Source organism: Oncorhynchus mykiss, chromosome 11 (genome assembly GCF_013265735.2).
Source record: "Oncorhynchus mykiss isolate Arlee chromosome 11, USDA_OmykA_1.1, whole genome shotgun sequence".
NCBI classification, from domain to species: domain Eukaryota; kingdom Metazoa; phylum Chordata; class Actinopteri; order Salmoniformes; family Salmonidae; genus Oncorhynchus; species Oncorhynchus mykiss.
This window is the reverse complement of record NC_048575.1, coordinates 19586564-19598450: the sequence shown is the minus strand read 5'-3', so window position 1 is coordinate 19598450 and position 11887 is coordinate 19586564.

The window sequence follows — 11887 nt, the reverse complement described above, 5'->3', positions numbered from 1 at the left end:
TGTGCTTACTTAGGAAACTGTCCAACTGAAGCAATTACGTTTTCAATGTCCAACACCCTTGTTAAAACGTGATAGAGTGAAGAAGAAAGGAGGGATGGATTTATGCTCTTTCTCAATATGGCATCAATTAGGACCAGACTCGGTCCGTGACGTATATGGGGGGGTTCTCTCTGAGAGAAGGGGTTAGATGTCAAAAAGAAAAACAGAGAAAGGGGTGGAGAGACTGAGGTCGGGTTGCTTAAAAGTGGGCAAACAAGGACCAAAGTCTTAGCCAATGCAAATACAACCAACCCCAAGCCACCTTTTAGATACAACATGGGTTCAATGGACATGAGACGTTTCACGGATTCCTGTGTTCCAACCACATTGACGGTTATGGATGCACCTCGCGGATGGTGATGAACATAGAAATACAATCCATATCTATGGTGATGAACATAGAAATACAATCCATATCTATGGTGATGAACATAGAAATACAATCCATATCTATGGTGATGAACATAGAAATACAATCCATATCTATGGTGATGAACATAGAAATACAATCCATATCTATGGTGATGAACATAGAAATACAATCCATATCTATGGTGATGAACATAGAAATACAATCCATATCTATGGTGATGAACATAGAAATACAATCCATATCTATGGTGATGAACATAGAAATACAATCCATATCTATGGTGATGAACATAGAAATACAATCCATATCTATGGTGATGAACATAGAAATACAATCCATATCTATGGTGATGCACACCAGCGCACTGAAACCAACGAGATGATGACCCCGGTAGGCCTACTTCACTAGCTGGCGATTTTGGAAAGGACAATTGTGGCAATATCGTCAGGCCTGTTGAGCATGTGGTATATCAGCCTGGGTACAGGCCTATGAATCATTGAACTTGGTATAGCCTAATAATCAGGCATATAGGCCTATATCATTTTGGATCAAATCGAAATGGACAAGCGATCTCTGGGATAGAGATTTGGAAATTATTGATTATTTTTTATCTGCTTGATAGCCTATACATACTGGGCAACAACTGGATGAATCAACGTTGTTTCCATGTAATTTAAACTAAATGAAATGTGATGACGTTGAATCAACGTGGAAAACGGATTGGGTTTGCAAAAAGTCATCAACATAGGGAATTTGTACTTTTTTTTTTTACCTTTTGAACCTACAATAAATCCAATGACATGGTAACATTTTGTGTTGATTTCACGTTGAATTCACAACACAACCAAATGTAAATCAAAACTAGACATTGTAATGAGGTCTGTGCCCAGTGGGTAGGCCTAGTATAGGATAGTATAGTATTTGTTTACTCAGAGTACATTGGATATTACATGTAAAAATGCAATCGAATTGTCATTTGAACAACATACAATATACATAACAAAATACGAAAAATATCTACATTATTCAAAATGTATTCAGTTAATTTTGTCAAAAGAAGAGGACCAAACTGGGCACACCTAATCTCCCAGCAGTATCAAAAAGAATCATTTTCCCTTTCTCATTCTTACTCCCAATCCACTCTCCTGTCTATTTCTTTTCTTTTTGGGAGGTGTCAGACTAGGGTAAATGATGGCAATTCTCATAGCGAGGCGCAAATAAACTCTGTGCGGCAGAAGTAACTGTTCTCCAGCGAGGCGTGCAGTTGCCGCGGGCGCCCCGCTGCGAAGCAGTTAGGGTGCCGCTTCTCAGACGAAAAAGCCCAATTGCGCAAAATATCGCGACCCAGTCTGCGGAAATTGATCTCCTCCTTGGATGGAAAAAAAGTTATTTTAATTTCGCCTCAGAGTTTGATGATAGAATTCTAGAGTATTTGTCACCTCTCCAGGTAGGCCTGTGTGTTTTAAGAGAGGCTGAAGGAGTGAAGAATGGAGGAAAGTAGCCTATTCCATCCAGATGGTTGTATCTATGCATGAGTGAGTGGGTAGTAAATGGTTTGTTATTAGAGGCCTGCTGGACTCAATGTCTTGATGGGAAAAGGCATCCATATTTTAGCTCACCTGATACAAACCCAATCCACCCACCCAGCACGAGGCCTTCACACAGTACGTCAGATTATCTGGACCAGTGTGCATTTTGACACGGTTGAAACATAGACAAATATTTAATGACAAATATTTCTTGTTGTCTGTCACTTGTCTGTTATAGGGCCTAAAAAATACAAAACTTGAACACAACAAAACAATTGTCTTGAGAGAAGGCCTTGCCACAGGCTATACCAAAGACTGAATATCTCCTATCCCTCCTTTTCTCCTCTCCACTTCTCTCTCTCTCTCTCTCAACCTCTCTGAGTTGAGTCTCTCCTGCATTCTACACCACTAATGCTATGCAAATGTTTTAATATAAAGATAAAGACTGTTGCCATGCGTTACGCTCTCCTGGTTCATGCCCTCAGGTTTCCACGACGATAGTTCTAACACAAGAGCAATATTCGGGAGACATTAAACAGTGCCCTCTCTGACACACACACAAACACACATACACACTCTCTACACATGCCTTTTAGCACCCGCTCCCAGTTTCTAACACATCACAGTGTCACAGAATAGAAAATTACACTCTCCACCCACAGAGAAAATTGCTTTGGAATTGCTTGGTTATAAAGATGTGCTTTAAGAGGTAGAGAAAAAAGATAAGTAATACAAAAAAAACACAGCACACAAACATAATTACTTTAGCGCTCTGTGGACAATTCGTACTGCTGGTTAATCAGTGGATTTACCAATTATATATCAGAAGATATTTGTGGAGTGTGTATGTGTTGTGGTGTGTGTGTGTGGAGGGGGGGGGGGGGGGGGGGGAATATGTGTGAACGAGAGAGCAAGAGAAAAGAGGAAATGTTGAATTACTCATGAATACATTACTTTTCTATCTCGCCAAGCTAAGCAGAAATGCAATCATCGCTGCTTAGAGGACTGTCTGGAAGGCTTCAGCTGGTCAATCAGGGGTCACACTAGGTTAAAGGTCAAAGCTCTTCCTGAGTGATGAAAACAGTAGAGGAAGGAGCCTGGTGTCGCCTTAGTCTTGACGAGTCAAGCAGAGGAACTGGAGAAGAGGAAGGTAGAAGATGAGATGGAGGAAAGGAACTGAAAGAGAAGGTAAAGGGTATCATCAACTGTTATGGAGATAGAGATGTAAAGAGATAAATGATTTCCCTGATAATGGTTTTGGCACTAAGTCTCCTATGAATGACCTATGATCAGACTTTAAAGGACAGTAAGGGAGGAAGGAAAGCCATAACAAACGACATACAGAGAGAAGTAGAACAGCGGAACATGGATTAACAGAGGATACTTGAATTGAATGTTCAGTCCTGTCTCTCTCTATCTCTCACTCTGTCTATCAGTGAGTCTGTTAAATCCCACCTTTCTTGACCCCTGGGCGACTCCCACAGGGACAGAGAGTGTGCAGTTATGACTTCCTTACTGTGGGGGGGACTGTGTGTATGTGTGTGAGGGTGTGTGTGTGTGTGAGAGTGTGTGTGTGCGTGCATCTGTGTGTGCATTTCTTACTTCCTAACCGCGGGGTGTGTATGGGGCCAGGCGATGGGAGAGGAATAAATCCCAATAGAGATTGCAGGGCTACGCTGCCTCCCACTGGGCACCACCAGACCTGCAGGCCGGGATCCAAGAGCTGTTCTCCCACTAAATGGTTCAGAGGGGCTGCAGAGGCGACCGAACCACCACCCCACACACTGGGGCTACCTACGACCTAATGATGATGCTACAGACACACACACACACACACACACTTTGATACACACACAGATATACTCACACACAACACACAAGCACACCCAAACCCACAGAAAATGACAGACTCTCCTCAGGTCTTCATCCCACTTCATGCCACTCAAAACCTCTGACACAAACGATACCAATACAATGCACTGCACTGCACTCTCTCTCTCTCTCTCTCTCTCTCTCTCTCTCTCACACACACACACACACAAACACAAAAAGTTTTGCAAACACACACTTCCCTCTGACAGCCATGCACCCCTGACCACTCTATTTTCCATCAAAATGTAACAATATGATAACTGTTGAATGCTGAAAAGGAAGACGGGGAACGGGTGAAGAGAGAAAGAGAGGAGAAGAGTAATAGAATGACTGGCATCATGCCACATCGCTGGGCACAGCGTCTGACCACCCTCCACACACACACAGCCCAGACTGTGTCTTTACGTGTCCCACCCACTCCGGCCATTTTGTGGCGGCCCGGGGAGCTAATTCCATCTGAGATGAAGTGTCTGACAAGCCACTGGGTAGCTGCCGTGATCAGGATCCAAATACAGCAACACTGAATGCCCCTCAGGAGGACATTGTGGCTCTACATGCCTCATTACCAGCTCACAAGGCTCACTGTGGCGGCCATTTTGTGCCAACCGCAGAGTGTCTGCTACCCAGTTTCCCTCTAGAGGGTAATAAGATGCCTGAGGTTACTGAAGTAAATACAGACATGTAAGAGTGATCCACTTAAATGTTTCCAACTTTGTCTCGTTTATCATAATGGCAGCTTCAAAGACATCCTAGAACTATAGGCGATGATTTGATACATGCTGCTACTAGGCCTCGTACTGTTGGACATCAAGTCTCTTCAACATCAAGTTCACTCATCTGCCTGATATGCTACCAACCTCGGCCACAAGGTGCTAAAATCACCCAATTCAATATGGTTCTGAGGGCCTTAAACCCATGTCCGCACAGAAACACATCAAAACACCCGGGGCCCTTGTGCCCATGCAGCTCCAGCTACAAATCTGTCCCACCTCCAAAGCCCTCCAAACATCTTCAATCTGGTCTCAATGAGTTAAAGTAGAGGTTTTGTTTGGCCCTGGCCTCAGCCATGGAAAGCGCACAAATGTCTGAGGCTTTAGGTCAAGCATCAGTGGAAATCGCAGCAGTGGAAATGGCCCATTATTACAGAGTCTGACCACTTTGTTTACACCACACACTCTGCTCAATCCAGATCCAAAAGAACCTCAAATGTTTTATCTTTTGGCATCTGCACTGAGAGAACGTTTAACTTGAATCAAAGCAGCTGAATACTGGGATAAATCTCCAAGGGTTTAGGCCTATTAACACATCTCCAAAATAGCCTATGAACTGATTAGCCATTTTCTTATAAAGGCATTTTTTTCACATTATAATGCAGTTTATCCTATCACACCGATTGTTTCTATAATTTACATAAAACTCAGACAAGGTCAGATACCAGTGAGGTCCTTAATTTTTCCTAATCAACCATCATTTGCATCATGCCATCCACCACATTATTGCTGCTAACTGAATAAATGGACTTCTTCAGACTTGAGTGGGGCAGGTACATTTTGATAAGCTCACAAGATAATTAATTTGCATACATTACTTTGATTATCTCATGAAGAGGTGATTCTTCTGCACTCTATTAACTGAACGGCTGCAATCAATAAAAGGTAAAATGCACACAAGTTCATGAGTTCTGTCACCTTCGCGCTACCCTTTTCGAGCTTGCCTAGTAGTGGAGACACAACAGTATCAGCAAACACCGTCGATGGACTTATAACAAACAGCAAGTGGCTCGAGTGCCTTGATCCCTGCGATCAAAACTGAGCGGAGAAAATGGGGCGGCCAGATCGCTGCAGTGAACGTGCCTAATTTATCTCGTGTTCATTTACAATTCCTTGGAATCGGGAAGGGCCCTGGGTAGACCCCGCAGACATCTTTCCTGGTCATCTGTAGAATGTAGGCTAAGAACGCCCTATAGAACGAAACCATGCACACAACGAGGTCTACATGTGCTCCTTGGGCTTCTCAAAACAGTACCCATAAATAGGCGACCACACATATCGCTGTAGATACGCTTGATGGCTACAAAGTGTATTTTTTATTGTCATCATATTCTGTGATATTGGAGAATGGTTGGTTGCAACATATTTCATGAGCTTAACGTTGTATATACATGGGCCAAAACGCATTTGTAACATAAAGGCCAGCATGCATGGGCACTTCTGCTAACAGGCTTTTCTTAAGCAGAGTGATGGGCCCTGAGTTTATTTTTACTTAATCATTGAGGAGAATGAAGCCTAATCTTGGGGTTGAAATATTTAAGTCATTAATTATTTTCCTTACATAAGGGACTAATTATCCAGTCAGTTGAGTGAAATTAGAGCCCTTTGTTTTTTTATCAGACCACATTATGGTTGGAAATTACCGATGATGACTGCATGTGCCGACGACTTTGTTGTTCCGATCATCGCCTGTCATTCTGAACCTCTTGCTAACAAAGTCATTAAATTGACTCCCTCGCGCTTTCATTATGCGGGGTTGTTAATAACCGCTAATTAACGTTGCTTACACGCGCCTTTAAAAGCCCCAAGCCCCATCCGTATCTCTCTCTTTCTTTCTTTCCTCCTGCTAGCCTTCCCAGGCAGAGCAGCATCCAATTACTTAACAGCGAAAGAATGAAGACAAGACACCGGCAGCGGGGCCACGACACTGGAACCTCGTGCGGGTGGATAACCTCACTGGCTCATATTCGTGTTACATATTCTGTCAGATTCTGTCTGAACACAGGCTTTAACAACGTGTCACTATGACTGCGTTTACACAGGCATCCCAATTCTGATATTTTGTTCTACTAATTGGCATTTGACCAATTTTTATTTATTTATTTACAATGATGGCCTAGGTTAGCTGCTTTGTTCAGGTGCAGAACAACAGCTCGGGAATTCGATCCAACTAGTCCAACGCTCTAACCACTAGGCTACCTGCCGCTCCAGGATTAGGTAAGGGTTATGGTTAGGTCAGTCAACGCACAGAGAGAAAGAGAGAGCGAGAGAGATGTTGGTTGGTTACAATGGTGCCTGACCTGATAGACATAGAACCTGTGTTGACCACCAAATATATATGTAAAACTCTGGCCTAGTAGCATATGCCAGGTATTCACAGTGCATATAATGAACATGAGACTTGCATCGGAGACATTCTACAACCCTGCTTCCCCAACATATTATTCATAGAAGGCTATATGAATAATCGCATCATGTAAATCACCACGTGATGTGATGTCAGAAGATAAACCACATTTACTCTCAAGGAAAACAATCACGAGATCGGCTTGTTGATTAATTATGCAATTATGCGTAATTGTCGAAAATCAGCCTTAACCAACGGAATAAAATATGTTAATTAATTAAAATCAAGACGTAAACCCTTACATTTTGTAATGAGCACTTGCTGTCAGTTAATGTTACTCCAGTTCACAAGTCTCTGATTATTAGGCTATTAATGGGTTATTAGGCAGATCTCTCTCCAGATGCAGTGACAGACAGGTTGATTAGTCCAGAAGATGGCGCGCGTGGAATGGATGGAAATAATATGGAGGTCGTTGGTCCAACCTTTTACGCATCTGTGTGGACACGATGGACACGAAAAGAGACAGAGGCACACACACACACACACACACACACACACACACACACACACACACACACACACACACACACACACACACACACAATATCACATTGCAAAGCGGTGATCCATGGAACACTAGCTGGAAACGTTCCTAGATCTAAGCATTTTGAACGACACACCTGTGGTTAGGCCATATCCTTAACCACTGCCCCGGGACCTGTTGCTGTTTAACTTATACTGGAGATGGGGGGTGGAAGAACTGACCCTAAAGTCGGTAGTCTGCTGAAAGTGACCCCCAATACTTAGCCTAGTATGCATATGCCACACACCGAGAAATGTTCTTGAAATTCACCCTGTGGTGAAAATGGTTTCTAGTGCCTATTCTGTTGCACATTAGGCTACACTTGCACGAATTCCAATTGTGACTATAACAGCAAAGCAACACAATAAGTGCATCGGGTGTAAAAAATTATCAAGTTAGGATGTTATGAAAATACAAAACACACTTTGGCAAAGGGTAAAAGAGAGGGGGAACGGAAAGAGCTCGAGCCACAGTCGGGCACTGCCTCCCCTCCTCCCCCAACTTCTGCCACCCGCATGCGGCGCGCTAAATAGAGCGAACATTGAAAATGTGAAAATTGCGCTTATTTCGTCCCTCGCTAATGTGTGCTGGCGTAATTAGTGCGTTTAAACAAAGCGCGGATGTCCTGCTGGCTCAAACCGCGGCTGACATCTCTCTTTTCACGGGTTAATAACAGAGCGCGGATAAATGAATCAAATCGTGGCCCCCAAATTACATAGCGACGCTAAATACCCGTCTGTATTACATGCATCTGTTTGTGACCGCGGAGGAGAAAAAACGGAACATTTTATATTGTTATTAAATCTCATTACTTTGCTGATCTGAGAGCAGAAAACGAGGCCTGGAGTTTCTGACTCAATAAACGCGGTGAATTGTTTGTAATTGTCAGTAACAAGGAACATTTTGTTATGGTCACGCGTTAGAGGCCTGATTAGAATGAATGAATGAAATCCTGCCTGCAATTTGCACCAAGATGAGTGAATCGTTTTGAAATAAGATCTGGCATACAAATAATGTGTCATCCTTAAAATGCATTCCATTCAATTCATTCAATATCCTATTGTCTATGACAGAACTGAATCTTGGGCATCTCCTGGCCATGGATCTACCGTGCGCTCTAACCAGAAAACCTAATTCATTTATTTTCACAAAATAACAATACCGTTCTTGGAAATCCATGAACGAGAGCTCAAACAATCAGAAGGTTCTATCACTTTTAAAAAGTTTTACAATTTTCTGAAGATATGTTTTATTGTTATTTTTCATGTTCTTCTGAATCTTAGTAACTGGGCAGCCACATAAAGGGAGAGAAGCAGAATAAAGAAAGAAAGAAAGAAAGAGTCAATTGTAGCTTGTTGAAGTTTTGGGATTGAATTCTGAAAATGATCCTTTTAAAAGTGATGGGCTTGCGAGGCGAAGGATGGGGTCACGCCATTTTCAGCGGGTTAAAAAGACTTTCATTTAAAATTACATTCTCGATCCATCTCCCCTCTCTGGCGCCAGCCTGCAAGGCGTCCCGGCTCCCCACGCGCCTTCTCATCATCGCCATGCACCTTCACTTTTTAAGTCAATCATCCGGCAAGCAGACCATCTGATCGCCTCTGCAATTGCCGGAGAGAGGCTACGCAATTAGTGTTTCGTGTTCGCCTGAAACAGTGTGTGTGTGTGTGTGTGTGTGTGTGTGTGTGTGTGTGTGTGTGTGTGTGTGCGTGTGCGTGTGCGTGCGTGTGCGTGCGTGGAGTGAGAGATGGAAGGTGACAGGGCTTTTGAGAGCGTTTCTGTGGCTTTTGAGAGCGTTCTGTGTAATCAATAGCAATCAATTTATCAAATTGTCATGATAATTTGGTAGTTATTGCAGTGATTGTTTGATTATATTTACAGCTAATATAATGCAATTGTTCGTTGAAAAAGAGAGTGTATGAAGGTGCTCTACTGTAAAAATTCTTATTCTATTATAAAACATCTAGCCTGTAATCTTACATTTGTCCCGTGTTTTTCTAATTTGTCCTGGGAATACACAATATTAAAGTCCTAGTTTGCATTAGGCCTAATATAGGCCTACAGGATAAAATATGTCACTAGTATTCGGAGTATTTCTAAGATTACATAGGCCGACAGTTTGGTATTTTTCATTTTCTCTCTTATTAGATAGGCTATTGATCCGAGGGACTTGATGGAATTAAAGTAAGCTATAAAACGAGGGTGACAAGGCTCACAGTAAACTATGAACTAATACTGACCTTGCCAAACGGCCTATCGAAATATGGATTATTTAGTTGAGTTAAATAATCCAGCCAGGTCAACAGTGAAGCTCTCCCAATCTCACATCAGAATTAGGAATTCATCCATGTTTGTCAAATGTCACATTTTTCTGTTGTTCCAAACGTCAAATTTCGTGTTTAAAGTGATGTTTAGGCATTAACTCCGAATTTTTAAATCCAGCGTTTCCCAAACTCAGTCCTCGGGACCTCAAGGGGTGGCCATTTAGTTTTGGCCCTAACACTACACAGCTGATTCAAATTATCAAAGCTTGATGATTAGTTGATTATTTGAATCGGCTGTGTATTGTTAGGGCAAAAAACGAAAACGTGCACCCCTTGGGGTCCCGAGGACCGAGTTTGGGAAACCCTGGGTTAGGCATTAACTCTGAATGGTTAAGGTAAGTGTTAAGATCTGCGATAGCCTTAAAATAAAAATATCGAAAACAACTTTCGATTGCTGGATCCGGACATGCAACTTTTGGCACCAGAGGTAAGTTTCGGCATTAACTCTGATAGGTTTAAAACAAAAATATATAAATCTACTTTCAATCATTGGATTTGAACATGCAACTGTTGGCACCAGAGGTAGATGCTTACGCTCATCCACAACACCCTAGCAAAAGCGAAACCTGAAGGTAAACAGAGCTCACTGTTGCCCCTAGTGGCCGGTTTCCACATCTAACTTCCTCATACATGGATGCACATCAAATACTGACTTGTTTCATGGGTACAGCCCAGCAATCATGCATCAGTTCAGCCCTTCAGTTAAAGGAAAACTCCACCTAAAAACTATCTTTTGATATTTGTTTAGTCCATTGTTGATACACTCCCAAAATGTTTTGCATGTCAGTGTGAAAAATGTCACGCTGCTTGTTTAGCGAGAACCAGCTCCTCCCAATTTGGCCCATACACAAACTCGGAACCTCTGTCTTGCTAGCACACGTGACTGTCTTCCCTCAACCGTTTTACCCGATCGTACCACCTCAAAAGCGAACTAATGAGGCAACACAAGAGGGACACTTCAGGCTGAGAAAGTTTCACACATTGCCATGTGCTACATTCAACAGGGGCCTCCCGAGGGGCACAGCGGTCTAAGGCACTGCATCGCAGTGCTAGAGGTGTCAGTACAGATCCGGGTTCGATCCAACCCATGAGCCGGCACAAGAAATTGGCACAGCGTAGTCCGGGTTAGGGGATGGTTTGGTCGGCTGGGATGTCCTTGTCCCATCGCGCTCTAGCGACTCCTTGTGGCGGCCGGGCGCATGCACGCTGACTTCGGTTGCCAGCTGTACAGTGTTTCCTCCGACAGATTTGGTGCGGCTGGCTTCCGGGTTAAGCAGGTCAGTGTGTCAGGAAGCAGTGCGGCTTGGCGGGGTAGTTTTTCGGAGGACACGTGGCTCTCGACCTTCGCCTTTCCCGAGTCCGTACAGGAGTTGCAGCAATGGGGACAAGACTGTAATCACGAAATTGGAGAGAAAAAAGGGTAAAAAGTACCAAAAATAAATAAATAAAAACGTATTCAACGGCGACCCCAGCATTGAGCTAAGCGCCACTGTAGATCCGGGTCACGGCACCACTGTAAAGGGCATCACGCTGCTTGCTTAGCGAGTACCAACTCAAACCGATTTGGCCCATAACTGGTGTGAACTCAGGACCTCACAAACACCTGACCGCCCTCCTCAAGCATCTTAGTCAATCTCGCCACCTCAAAAGCTAGTGGGAGACTTCAGGCTGAGGAGTAAGTTTCACACATCCCATCCCATCCCAACATACAGTAAATAACCTTCAAAATACAGAAATACAGAAATATGCGTTTTGCATCACATGATGCTGCGTTTTGCAACATACCTGCTGTATTTTTGTATTTTGAAAGTTATATACAGTATATATTGAAAACTTGATTGCTGACATGCAAAACATTTTAGAATATCTCAACAATTAACTAATGAAACAAATACCCAAAGATAGTTTTTGGCTGGAATTTTCCTTTAACTGAAGGGCTGAACTATGATGCATGATTATTTAACTCAACAAAATAACACATATTTGGAAAGGCCAATATATTGTCTTTATTATTATTGTTGTTTTTGTAATTATTATTATTATTATTGTT